Consider the following 13,561-nt stretch of genomic DNA (forward strand, 5'->3'; position numbering starts at 1 on the left):
GGCTGACAGGCTTTGATGGCAGATTTGACTCGTGACTGACAGCCCCCCCCCCCCCCCCCAAGGATTTATTCCACCCTTTTCTTCACGTTTGTCAGGCTGACAAGTGAGTCAAGCAACGCCAATTAGCGGCAACGTGGCACAGGCGAGTAGATAAAGATGCCAAAAAGGCCAGACAGTGACCTCTGAGTGTGTGTGTGTGTGTGTGTGTGTGTGTGTGTGTGTGTGTGAGAGAGAGAGAGAGAGGAGGAAACCAGGCCAAGGACAGCTCATGCAGGCTGAGACAATCAGTTACATCAGGACTTGTTGTCTGTTTCACGTCACCGCCTGATCCCGGGTTTGAGTCCGATGTAGGAAAAGTCCCGCTGGCTCATCGCTGGTGAGGTGAGAAGGTCCTTCCGGGGCTTCCACCTCAACCTGCAGCTGAGAGCGTGTCCTCGCAGGTGGGACCCGCCCCCAGCCGTCACAGTCGACGTGTGACGGGCGTCGGGCCGCTCGCCAGGCCCGCATCCGTCACCGCCAGATGGGAATTGAGCAGGAAGCAGCGGGGAGGACGGCCTGTCCCGCTGAAGGCCGTCCACGCCGACCTGCGGCCTGGACAGGTGTGAACGCAGGTCCAGGCCGCTCCCATCACGCCGCCCGTGACGTCATCGGGGCGGGACGCCGTCCCCGCCGCTGACAGGCACTGGTCAGACGCTGAATTAGTTCTTCTGCTAATGGAATTCTGCAGGATGAGCGGAGAGAAAACTCCCGCCCATCTGTCACCAGGCGAGCCTCCGCATTGTCCCCGCGTCTTCGCCGCCAGGACGCGGCGGCGGCCGGCCGAGGCGAGCCGGCGGGCCCCCCCCCCCGGGTGCTTTTATAACGATGATGCGCTGTCAGATGATTAGATACACCTGACGCAGGCTCTTTTCCCTCCTCGGGAAAATGTGATTCATCCCAAAATAAGCGGAGCCTGCCAACGAGAAAGGGGGGGGGGGTAATAAAATAAATAAAAAGCCTGCTGTCACATTGGCTCTCCTCTCATGGTGGCAATGTTTTATTTATTTATCCACATCTTAATGCTCTTTGCTGAGGCGGCCCTCATTTTGTGCAGGCTGACGCATTTCCAGTTTTCATCTTTCTCCTCACACCACAAAAACACCATCCTGGGGTGGGAGCGCCGGCTCCTCGCACGGGGACGGGCCGCAGGTACAATCGATCCCCCGTGAGTGTGTGAGGGGGCTACAGGAACACACACACACACCAGGGATGAGAGCGGAGGTCGCTCCAGTTCCAGGTCTCCAGTTAGGACGGACTTCCAGGACAGGGGGCGGCGGCCAGATCAGACTCCGCCTCCTGGAGGAGCTTCTTCCTCTATGGTCCCTGTTGGACTAATGTGTATCAGGGCTTCTACTGAGTCCAGGCTGGTTTCACGATACGTTGGAGGCGGGGGCGTCCTCTGTGGCGCCGAATAATCACCGACCGCCGACTTAAAGAGCAAATAGCAGCATGATCTTCCGACCTTTTCCTCGCCTGCTGTACCAGATTGCGCATTTCCTGTCCAGAACAGGTTCTGAAAGGAGCACGTGGGGCCTCGGCGTCCGCTGGGACGGGGGGTGAGGTGGTGGGGGGATGCTCCATGCTAGCGCTGATGGAGCCCTTCTGAAAATCTGGATCCTGAACAGGTTCTTTTGACGTTCCTGAAAGCCTCTCCTGCACACCGACGCTCCCAACAGAGGGGAGGACTCCCTCGGAACGCTTGATGGATCAGGCCCCCGTCGCTCAAATCACAGTTCCAAACAAATTGGAATCATGTCGCGCTTTACAAAAACCAAAACGGAACCGCACCTTATGGTCGGATCAGAACCCAGGGCTCGTCCCGAGGACTCACGTCCTCCACGAGAACAGCGGTTGACTCCAGTGTTTCCAAAAAACAGTTTGGAACCTTTAACTCAGATATTGTGGATTCTGTAAAAGCTTTGGAGTCGCTCTCCGGAGACGACTGGGCCGACCGCGGGGCGGCGGCGGGCACGGCGAGCACGCCGCCGCGCGGCTGCGGGCCCAGAGGCCTCGTCATTGATCAGCGCGTAAGACGACACGTTTTGATCGCCCTCTCAATGAATAACTCAAAGCCCAGACAGGCACCGAGGCTCCGCGGCAGGGAGACACGAGACAACCTGCAAGTGTCCTCGGGTCGATTCCCAACGCTCTTCCTCCATTTTCCTGAGCGGAAAAGAACCCACCAGGACTCCTTTCTCTCCCTGTAATCCCGCTAACGTCCCCCGACACGGCACCCACCCGTCTACCACCCAGCCCTGCGCAAAGTTTGGCTGCGGGCGCTCTGCAGATCCCTCGGCATCATGGGAGAATATCAATGAGGGTTTTGGGAGGGATCGGTTCCCGGCACAGAGCCGTTCTGGAGAGGGTTGATGCACGACGGGCAGGGAGGGGCGAGTGAGGCATCGCTCCACGTTAACCCATCTTTGAGCAGAACGGCCACCGCGGTTTCGCCGGCCGATCCCAGGCCTGGTTGTTGACGTGCGCGCTGGCGTGTTTCCGCCCTGTTGCAGCGCCGTCGCCCACTTTGAAGCCCACCGCAGCCTCTCACCCTCCTCTTCCTCTCTTTGTTTTTCGCTCCAGCGCACTCCAACAAAAGACAGCTGAGATCTGTCAAAAGCTTTTCTTCCCTCCGTCTGCCTCGTCACTCCTGCCTTTTTTCTCCGGGCTGCCAGTAAAATCCACTCGAGCTCGGCGCCACGCTGGGTTTTATGACACTGAAACAGGTAGAAGGCGAAAAAGACGCAAGATTACGCGCGTTTCGTTTAAAAACGCAGCCCATTAGCTCGCCGACACAAAAACAGGCGGGATCGTTAACGCCGCCACCAAAAACCACGACCGTCTCTGCCACCAGAGATCCGAGGAAAAACCTGGCCGTTAGCGTCAACACGGCGCTAGCGTCAACACTTCGGTTGCTGCAGCTAATAATTAGCGTTGCCATCATCTTTAGGCTAACCGCCACAACGCTAACACGAAGGTAACCGCGGTAGAAGCGACTCCAGACGGCTGATGATTTACTTCAGAGGTTCCGTTAAAAAATCCGCTGTCTGGAGTTTGGAGTTTGCCGAGCTGCTTCCTTTAAAGGAGGTCATTCGGAATTCTCTTTCGGGAGAGTCGATCCACACCCAGGAAGTGAAAGATAGCGGCTCAGATCTGCAAAATTGTCCAGTCGTCCACTTGCGGACGGAGCCGAGACGTAAATACAGTTTCCATTCTGCTGATTCCGTGAGGTGGAGGATTTACGGAACCACCGGGAAGGAGGAGAGATGAACGTGAAAGAGGCGCTCTCCATCATTCCCTCCGCCCAGATACTTTAAGGAAGACGTACGGCCTCCTGACAGGCAGCAGTCCGCAGCTCGCCTGCACACAAATACGCCAGCGACGGCGTTGGGGGGGGGGGGGGCAGGGGGAGATCGATGGGAGGTGAAAATTAAATCCGGCCCAAACAGCCTTTAGGCAAAGTGCAATCTGGAAACACATCTTTTATCCTCCCCCAGGCGTCTGATGGGGTCGGGCAGGAGATCGACGGCGGCTCCAAACCGCCACGGAAAAAGGAGGCGGAGGTCCGCTACAGGAGAAGGGGAAACACCTCATCTTACTCCTAATGCCCCCCCCACCCCCCCGAGAACGTCTAATTCGGTTAGGGCCCCGTGTCCGTTATCGGATCATACCAAAGGTCAGAGGCGTCCTGCAGACAGATCAATCTCCCCGTCTGAGGAGGCGCGGTGGAGGAGCGGCGGAGCGCCGATCCATCCAGAGGCCCCGGAACAGAGGAGGAGGAGAATTAGACGTGTGGGGGGGGGGGGGGGGGGGAATAATGGCATCTGCTGCTGGGAGAGAAGTGGGCGAGGAAGGGGAGATTGAACTGTTGGCTCGGGGAACGCGATACGCCGGCAGAGAGGAGTTTACATTATTGCCTGCGAGATAAGAGCGGTTCTGGGAGAAGCCGCGGAACGCTGCGGCTTCCCGAGTCGCCGGTAACTGACGGGATACTTGTTCCCTCCCGTCTGGTGAGCACACGTGCCCGACACCATTAGCTCCGCTTTGATAGGTGCGGAGATAATCCACCGGATCCACATCTGCTCACACCCTTCCCTTCCCATTCCGCCTTTAGGTGGGAACCGCTGGTCACCCTCCGGTTTTCCCTCTTAAAAAGGCGACTTCCTGCGAGAGGAATAGCTCAGCCCGACTTCCCCTCCAGACAACGTTGCCGCGGCTCCCTGTGAGCTAATGTTTGCTGAAGCCTCAATGAGATTCCGTGCTCCAGTGACACCATTATTCCCAGCTCGTTGCCTAGCGCAGCTGGGATCTCCACCCTTCCGAAGACACTCGGGGGGGTTCTGGATCTCGTGTCCGTAAAGAAGCCACCAGGCTAGCTCTTTATCACTGAAGACAGGCAGGTTAGCATCTTTCACCGAGCGGTGCTGCTATTTCCTAACCTATAACCGGGAGCCGATGCGGCGTTTACTCGCAGGCAGCCGGAGAATCGGATCTGAAAGGAAGACGGCGACACGAGCCTGCGGAGGGAATCCGAGGCCCGAGCCAAAGTGTTTTAAATGGATTACACCAGTGTGTCATTGCGATTACACGCTGCTAGCGGCGGCCGCCACAAGATGAATTGTGTTTTACGGCTTTGCGGCGGATCTTTTTCCCTTTCCTTTATCCGCGGATGTGGACGTGGACCCCCCCCCCCAAAACGAGGAGTCGCGTGGACTGAATGCAGGATTGTTTTTGTGCCTTTGAACATCACAATCGTTTGTCATCTTCTTTCCTTAAAGGGACATTTTGTGTTTGTCTCACAAAGTCGACCGACAAAGTCAGGCGGCGCGAGTCTGGATTTTCCGGGTGTTTTGGACTCGTTTGAGCTCCTTTTTGACAACAGAGTTTCCCATTTTGTGGAAAGTTCTCTCCTCTTGTCAAGCACTGCTGCCACGTACGCAAATCACCGCCCAGTCCCCGTTAGCTAACTGTGAAGCAGCGCGACAACAAATCTTAGCATTCTTAAGCTAACTTGGGGGGGACTGCTAAGGATAGCACAGGGAGAAAACATTGAGGAAGTTTTGGCACGTCTCGGACCGGTTAGCAACATTGTTATCGCCTTTCTTTTAGCCTAGCTAACACATACATGTTGGAATCGTGTGTCTCAGCTCAGACAAAAACAGGAAAAGTCAAGTTTGGGCAACAGGAAACACACAAACGGAGGGCGGTAAATAGCATTAGCCGCGGGCGCCTCTTTGCGCCTTAACACCACCTTACATGGAATAATTCCATGTAGAGTCAGCAACTAGCAAGTAGCTTATCTGGTAATTGATTGCTGCAGAGTGAATTACGATGCTCCTCCGGCTAATTATAGCCAAGGCGGCTACAGGATCTGATGGAGCCCTAACAACGGTGGCCATGGTGGCCCCCCGGGTGTCGTACAAACGAGCCTTTGTGCCGGTGGCCGATGGGAGCGACTTTTTTTGCCGTTTTATCACATCTGGCCGCTGCCTGCGATTAATCTCGCGCAGGGTTTGAGCTGAATTAGCGCGCTAAGGGACCCGTTGGGGTAAAGATATGGATCGCATTGTCTGAGAGCGCCTCTGAATTAGCTCCCGAACGCAACTCCTGTCGACCCAGACGAAACTCACGACGTCAGACTAATTATTCCTAATTTCCTGAGACGCTTTTCCCAACCTAAAAACATTCCGGGTTGCTCTAACTGCTCCGGCGGGAAGTGCGATCCAGTTCTTTACTTATTGCAACATGCGGCGTGAAGCCAGCCTTTCATCTAAGGCCGTTTTTTTTTTTTTTTCCCGGCTCGTAATTGAAAATTACGTAGCTAAACAGAATCGTTGAGCCTGTTTGCTCCCACGCGCTGGGATAATTTTCCTCATGCTCATTTAACGGTCACATTAGGAGACGCTAATGCGTCATACACGCTGCGATTGCCTCCAGTCGGGGGGGGGGGGGCTCTAAACGGAGGCGTTGAGGTGGGTTCTGCTCTCTGCCGTCAGAATTCCAAGGAAAGCAGGAAGTGAATTAGCATCCGGCTTCAACCGCGGCTGCCCCCGCCTCACCTTTACGAGCTAATGAATGTTTTATGAACCGTCCAAAGATGTTTACGAGCTCTGGAAGCGAGGGGGGGCCGTGACGGGCGGGTCAAAGGAGCCCCATCCGAGGTCCGGAAAGCCTTCCCTTCATGTGTGGCTCCAGTAGCAGCTGCTGTAAACACGGCTGCACCCGGAGTGACCCGGAACACCGTTTGGCCCGGCTGGACTGGAGAACAAACCCTCCAATTCCATTAGTGGCCTTTTCTCAGTGGAAGGGCCAAGTGTGTCCCCCCTGGGAGAGGGGTCCAGCAGGACTCCAGCTGTCCTCTGTTGTCTGTCAGACGCTGTAATCAAGGACCAGGCGGAGAGCAAGGCTCCGCCGCCGCTCGTCTTCATAAACAAGGTTATTGATGGAGAACACTTTTTGTTACAGAGCTAATAGGGGCCAAGAGTGTTTCCATCCTCCAGAAACAATTAAAGCCGATCCGGTTTAGAATTCCGCTCCGTTTGCCCAGAGACCTTCAGGATGACAAAAGGATGCAAATGCACAAAGCGGGAATAAATTAAAGTCTGTCGGCGTTCCAGGCGGAAACGCACTTTTTATTGCAGCGGAGAGACAAACTGTCCCTCAAAAACATCAAAGCTAAGCTAAACGACGCTAAGGTCAGGGCCAGCGCTCCGGGTCGTTTAATCATTTCAGAGTTGGACGATGGAATTGTGAAACAAAGACGGCGCGTCAAGTCACGACTCCAGTTCCTGGTTGGCTTCAGCGGCCATTTGGACAAGAAGCTAGCTTTCTTATTGCGCTGTGATTAGCATCAGCTGTGTTTACAGTGGAGAGATTAAAATACCGAAGACGCTCCCGCTGGAACGCAGCGGCGCAATAATACATGCATGGGGGGGGGGGGGGTCTATTATGAGCTCTGTGACAAGAGATCAATGTTGCTCCCTATTCCCAGAGACAGTCGGAAGCTAATACGCTCATTAGCGTTAATGCTGCAATCACAGGAAGTGAAGATGCTTCTTCTCGCTGTCTCAATCGAGTAAAAAAGGAACTTCTCAGAGGTGAATCTGTCCGCTGTTCTCCTGCCGGAAGCTAAAAATAGCATTCATGCTAGGTGCTTTTCTCCGGCTAAAACCCCGACAGTTTTGGAATGTTGCATTTTTTTGAGCCGTCCGCCGCCCTCTCAGGAGACGCCACAGGAGTATTCCGGCAGGGAAATGCTCATCCTGTTATGTGCAGAGCAGCACCGCGGCGTTCCGAGCGTCACCAGCTAACGTGGAACAGGATTCGGAGGGAGGGCGGAGCCAGAGAATAAAGACTGATGGAAGATGCGCGAGAGGGCGCAGAGGGGGAAGAAAGACACAGAGATGAATAATTCCGCCGTTATTGCTGCGCTTCAAGAGCGTTTGACTCCATCTTTCATGTCCCGTCATCCCGAAACAGGAAAAGTCTTTGAAGACGCCCAATCATAGCAACGCGAGCTAAAGTTTGGAATGATCTGGTAGTAGCGCAGAGAGGCCCTCAGCAGCTGTAGCCGTGGCTAACTCCTCAGCCAAGTGCGGAAAAATGATCCTTTTGATCCGGCGGTGACGGAAAGTGGGTGGGGACGATGAAAACGAGTTGGGCTGAGCTGCCTTTGTGCTCCCTTCTAGCTTTGCTAGCTAACAGCAAAGAAGGTGGTGAAGAAAAGCTCCCCCACAAAGCTCTCTGTTTGTTTGTGTCAGGAGGTCGTGTTAGCGCCTCCGTGCGCTTTCACAGTCAAACCATGTGACTTGTGAAGAAATGAAGCGGCTGAAAGACTCGTCGACGCTCCTGAATGAAGTCGGCTCCGTAGCGGCGGCGTTAGCATTTCATGTCTGGTGAAAAACACGCTACTTCCACCTGGATTGGAGACCAGCTCCTGCCAAATGGCATAATAGCGCACAGGTGCTTAGCGTATGAATGCTGTCCGGACTCCATTAGCGGCGGAGGGTCCATGGCGCCGAAGCAGAACCAGCCGATCCCTCCCAGAATTCCACAAAGACGCAGAGCAAATATCCCAAACAGCGGTTTGATGTCGGTTGCACAAAGCAGAGTTGATTTCGCAGTTAGCTTGCGCGTCCATGCGCTCAAACGCTAATGATGTTTTGGATCCTGAAGATTAAAGCTTTTCTTTGTAGCTCGGCGGATTTTTGGGTCCCACCTGCCGGCCAAATCGGCTCGTCCCCGACTCCTCCTTCCCAGGGTAAAGCTACGTGCTGGGCTTGTTTCAGCAGAACCGGGCTCTCCGGCGGCGGAGTGTGGGGTCAGGGGAGGGTGGGAGGGGTCAGGGAGATGAAACGAGAACTCGCTAAAGTTAGTTAGCGGAGTAATGAGACCGCAGACCCCGCCAGGAAGACGCTAATCACAGCAGCTTCCAGTTGAACAGAGGTTTAACTGGACGCCAGTCCGAGGCAGAGACGTCCCCTCGGCCGGGCGGTCGCGCAGGTGTGACGCGGCTAAACGCCAGAGCCGTGGCGTGCACCCTATGGAGCACGCCGTGGCCTTTAGCGCTCTGCAGTCGGGCGTGCGAGCACTCAGCCCTCATTAGCATCGATTTTTCTCTCTCGACACGCCTCCCTCGCCGCACGCTTGCGTGCAAATAGCTGTAATTTGGCTCCAGCAGCCTCGGTCACCACGGGCCCCTGCCCCCCTCCCCCCCCAGTCACAGACGGAGGCGACTGGACGCCGCTGAAGCAGCTCGATACGATTCTCAGGTAACTTACGAGCGTCCCAATTAAGGAACAGACTCCCCGTCTGCCCGCGCCGACCTTCTGGACACGTTTGTCAGCGGTTAGCACCAAAGTGCCCAACAAGCCTTTTACACGTATCGCGACATCACGTCAGCGTCTGCGCGGGCGGATGCTAATGCAGAGGAAGCCCGGCCGTGTGCGAGGTGACTCACCGCCTTAAAACATCTGAGAGAAGCCGTTTCACCTTGAAGAGCGATTAGCTTTCACCGCCGCCATGATGGTCTCTTCTTCTCTCAGTTAGCATCCTGCCGGAGTAACGGACGGGAGGTCAGAGTGTGTTTGCAGTCAAGTCAGGGAGGATGCTAAATCATAGGGACGCAACGGCAACGATTCTTGAAGCTACTTCGCTCCCATTAGCATCTCATGCTCAAGGTGGGCGTGGCTTCTTTAGCAAATGTGTTTTTTTTTACCTTTTTGTGTAAAAAAAACTGTCGTGAGTGTTTAAATCCTGCTGTTAGCAATTCACGCGACGGGGGAATCTGGCTACATTGCTAGGAAGCTAATGTAGGAAGCTAATGAGCTCGTTGGCAACATTAGCCTTTTGGGCTAACAGTTGCATCAGCTTTAGCATGACATTTCACGTGCTCACTGGTGGATAAACTAGCAGATAAACTGGATCATTGACGATGTTGAGAGCGAAACGAGGGAACTGTTAGCGTATCACGCGTCGGGACTCGGATCCGGCTAACGAGGTCGTCCCTGCAGAAACGACGCTCCGCGTGACAACATCGATTAGGATCCGGAACGACAGGATCGATGCCGGATCAGCGTCACTCTGTCATAAATCACCTCCCATCAATCGTTAGCTTAGCGGGTTAGCCTGCCGTAGCGTCACAGGCATCTCGTATGGGAAAATGAGCGTTAAAAGATGACAGTTGGGGGGGGAAAGGGCGAGAAATCCGACAAACAGCCGAGCGGGAAAATGAGAGAAAATAATAATAAGCTTCAGAGCTGCGTGACGACAGAACTCCGACTCCGGCTGCACAACGGCAATTAATATTCCGGGACGGCGGCTCGGCTGCCACCGCCGATTTCAAGTGTCGGCGAGTTTGTGGTTTTTTATCCTCCAGTTTTCCCACCACAGGAGAGGTTTGATCATCTCAAGCTTTTAGGGGGACGATGAATTTCTTTAAACGGAGGCAAAAGCTCGTTAGGACCCGTTTAGACCCGTTTTTAGAGCAGATTTTCCTGCTCCGGAGAATCTGTCACTCAGCCAAGCAGCTGTCCGCTGCCAGGTTTTCCTCCTCCGACGTTCCCTCCCTCTCTAAGCCCACCGGGCCCAGCGGGGAAGATCCGGCAATCCGCATAATGTGAGCATAATAACACCAACTCAACATCTCATTCCGCGGCTAATTCGAGGCGGCGGCTGGACCGCGGCGTGTGGGATACGACGCAATCCCCTCGTGGCGGCCGGCGGGAAGCGTGACTGGGAAACGTGCGTCCGACCGGGAGCCCCGCTGTGACTCCAGCTCGCTGGTCCGTCAGCGCGGCGCCGTCAAACACCTGATTTCAGCGCCGTTTCAGGTTATTGCATTATGGGAAGGGAAGAAAAAAAGGCCGGTGGCGCCGACATCAAAGGCTCATGTGGCTTGTGTCTCTGGGCTCCGCCCCCTCAGGGGAGCGCGGTTTCATCAGCCATATTCCGTCTCATTAATCCAGGATAAAGATCCCACATTTTAAGTCCCATTCACGAGCTCGGTCGGCCCGAAGTGACGCCGTAGCGTTTGGCTTTGATTTGCCGGAGCTTTCATCTCCATCCGCTAAACAATTAGCCTGCGTGTCCTCATCAACTGGCCCCCGACAGGGGTGGAAACACAGAAAAAACGGGGCAGTTCATGGGCAGTTCCTCTGGGGTATTAAGAGAAAGGCTCTAGGAAAAGGTTTCATCAATCGCTAACACTCATTAGCAAAAATCGTATCTTTCTCCGTCCTCGTTAGCGCGCTCCAGCTTTATTAGCTCTACCGTCTTTAGCTCTCCTCGCTATCGTTAGCTGCCTCCACCTTCCAAAATACCCACAAACACAAACTATTGGACTGACAAAGTCGGGTCGCATGAGGAGGCGGAGCCTGCGCAGCTACAGCGAGTTAGCGTGACGAACAGAGTTAGCATCATCAGCCGCTCACTTTTAAAGTGAAAAATACAGAACTGCTGCAAAAAGATCCTGATCTCGGTTCAGCGTTTGCTCCTTTCAACTGTGTTATCACCAGCGACACACACACACACACACACACACACGCACGCACACACACACACGCGCGTTAACTGGCCGTGGGTTTTATGCACATTAGCCTCTCTGCTTCGTAAATTCCGGCACAATTATCAGCTTGTTAGCTTGTGGAGGCGCGGGGCACCTGGAGTGAAATGGGTCCTTCAGACAAAGGCTTCAAGGGGCTGCGCGGCTCCTGAATGCTAATTGACTTTTCCATTCTTCTTTATGTGCCACTCGGATCCCAGCGTCTTTTTTGTCATTTCATTTCTCTTGCTAACCTTTAGCCCGTTTATCTTCCGCACATTTTCCCGCATCAGACAAGAACTCGGTGTTCTCCGTGTGGCTGAAGGAGCGAAAGCTAATGCGCTAGCAGGGTAATCACAACGTTCACAACACATTGTGACTGACAGGTTTTCCGTTAGCACGGATATAAAGAACGTTCCAAAGGGCTCCGGTGATTCACCGGTGACGGAACGTTCTCTGTCCAAGGTCCTGAACGCGCCCACAGGGAACCAGGCGGCCAAACTCTGTTACCCCTACGGGGGTCTCACGTCCGCTCCGGAATCGATCAGGCTCGTCACCATAAAGGACATTTTCTTCCTCTAATTAGGGCCGTGGGACAGGAAGCCCCGCCCCCTTCGTCACACACTCAACACAGCAGCATTTTCCAAGTCTCTTCTCAACCTTTAGCTCAGTCTGGGGGGTTTTCCCAGTGAATGAGCGCTCTCCCGGTGCTGCTGTTCCAGTTGCGCTCACATCACCAGTCGGAACTGGGACGCGATCCGTCTCCGCGGCCAAATTTCACTTTGAGATGAAAAATCTGGACGGAAATCACCTGATGATGTCACCGCAAAGGGACATTCAAGTGGAGTCCAGGACGCTGAGCATTAGCCAAAGCTAAGATTCGTAGCTTCTAACGAATCCCAAACGTATTTCACAGAATAGATCAAGAATAGCCCAGAAATGATAAATGCGGAATTTTCCGGGTCAGGAGTCGCTCCGAAGTCTGGAGACAAACTTCCTGCAAATTGTTCCCAGAGTCCTCTGATCCGTCTCACGCCGGCTCCGTGGCTCCGGTCACAGGTCACCTCTCATTTTCTGAGCGGATTCGTCTCGCGGCGCTCCCCCGCCCCCTCCCGGGAATTCCGCCGGCCCGCTCCGCCGCGTGGAACCCTCCTCCGAGGAGCCACCGGTTGACCTCTCATTCATTACGAGCCGACTTCAGAGAGGCAGGGACTCACGTCCCGCCCCCCCCAGGTCACCCTGACACCCCCGAGAAGACGCGGCGACTTTCCAACCGTTTTAACGGTTCCGTCGTCCAAACTCGGCACCAACCGGACGCCGTCGGAGATTAGCTCCGAGTGTCTCCTCGCAAATCCCGTTTCATAAGAGACAGCGGCTCCCGCGGTGTCACCGCCGCCTTCAGGTGCGCTCGCTCGTTCGCCGCCGCCGCCTCATTCCGCCCGGTTCCGTGACGGCAAATATCCGCCTTCATTATGCTCGGGACTCTCCACAATCCCCTCCCAGGATTAGGAACGCGTGACAGCGAGGACGCGAGCGGATCAGCTGGAAATGAGGAGAAGAAAGCGCAAGGTTGCACATTTACGCCCCCCCATCGCGGACGACAACGCCGGCTCAACTTTCATTCCCAGTCAGCGCTCGGGAAAAGTAAAAAAGCCTGGAGGATTTTCAAAGATCCGCACGCATGAGCGTGGGAAAGTAGTTTACCCACAATGCACCTGTCTGTGGCGGGAGGACCGCAGGAATCCGGGAATGATTTGATTTTTTATCGGCTAACGATAACAAATGAGGGAGGAGAGCTCCGGCGGGGGCCCCGGCGCTGACGTCTGGTCTTTTCCTGATGAAATAAATGGAATCTGCATAACGAGGGAAGCTAATGAAGCACAGGTGTAAACGCTAATGCGCCAGCTCCAGTCCGTGGCGTAATTTAGCGTAGCGCCCGAGCGAACGGCCGACTTCTGAAGCGGTCGGATACCTTAACTGGGAAGAACAGCAGTTTCAGGCCCCGTTAGCATACTAGCATGGCGTTAGCGGGACTAAATCGTTGGGTAAATTAGCCTAAAAAAGCCGTTATCATTGTTCCATGCGTTGCCGTTTGCGGCCCGTAAACAAGAAGTGTTGCTAGCACAGTGTTGCTAGGACGGCTACGTCGTCAGGGATTTGCCGTCTGTTGCCGAGCTGGGAGCAGCTCCGAGGCTCCGCTCAGGTGATAATGGACCTTGTTCTTCGACCCCCCCTCGGTAGGATGTTGCCTGCAGATTAACATTTTCTCCCTCATTATCGCCGCCGCCGCTCTTCTCGGCCCCGAGCGCAGATTTTGTTGAAGCAGCTGCTTAATTATGTAGGTGTCGAAATTTAATTAACGACAAGTCGAGAGCGAGTCGGCTAACTCCGACACATTTTTTGAGGCTTGTCTGGGAAAAAGGAAGATTCTCAGAAGTGCAGCGTTCCCTGAAGATGTCTTTTTTTATCGTTCGTTTTTCCTGT

At 54.5% G+C, this 13,561-nt stretch overlaps 1 protein-coding gene and 1 long non-coding RNA gene across 51 annotated transcripts in view; one reads left to right on the forward strand and one right to left on the reverse strand.

The window, feature by feature from the left end:
• Positions 1-13,561, reverse strand: part of LOC130522892 (uncharacterized) — a 130,613-nt gene that overhangs the window by 24,907 nt on the left and 92,145 nt on the right. The gene's annotated exons all lie outside the window — the stretch shown is intronic.
• LOC130522885 (receptor-type tyrosine-protein phosphatase delta) overlaps positions 1-13,561 on the forward strand; it is a 185,191-nt gene that overhangs the window by 1,013 nt on the left and 170,617 nt on the right. The gene's annotated exons all lie outside the window — the stretch shown is intronic.

The sequence above is a fragment of the Takifugu flavidus genome, chromosome 3 (assembly GCF_003711565.1).
Source record: "Takifugu flavidus isolate HTHZ2018 chromosome 3, ASM371156v2, whole genome shotgun sequence".
Taxonomy (NCBI): Eukaryota; Metazoa; Chordata; class Actinopteri; order Tetraodontiformes; family Tetraodontidae; genus Takifugu; species Takifugu flavidus.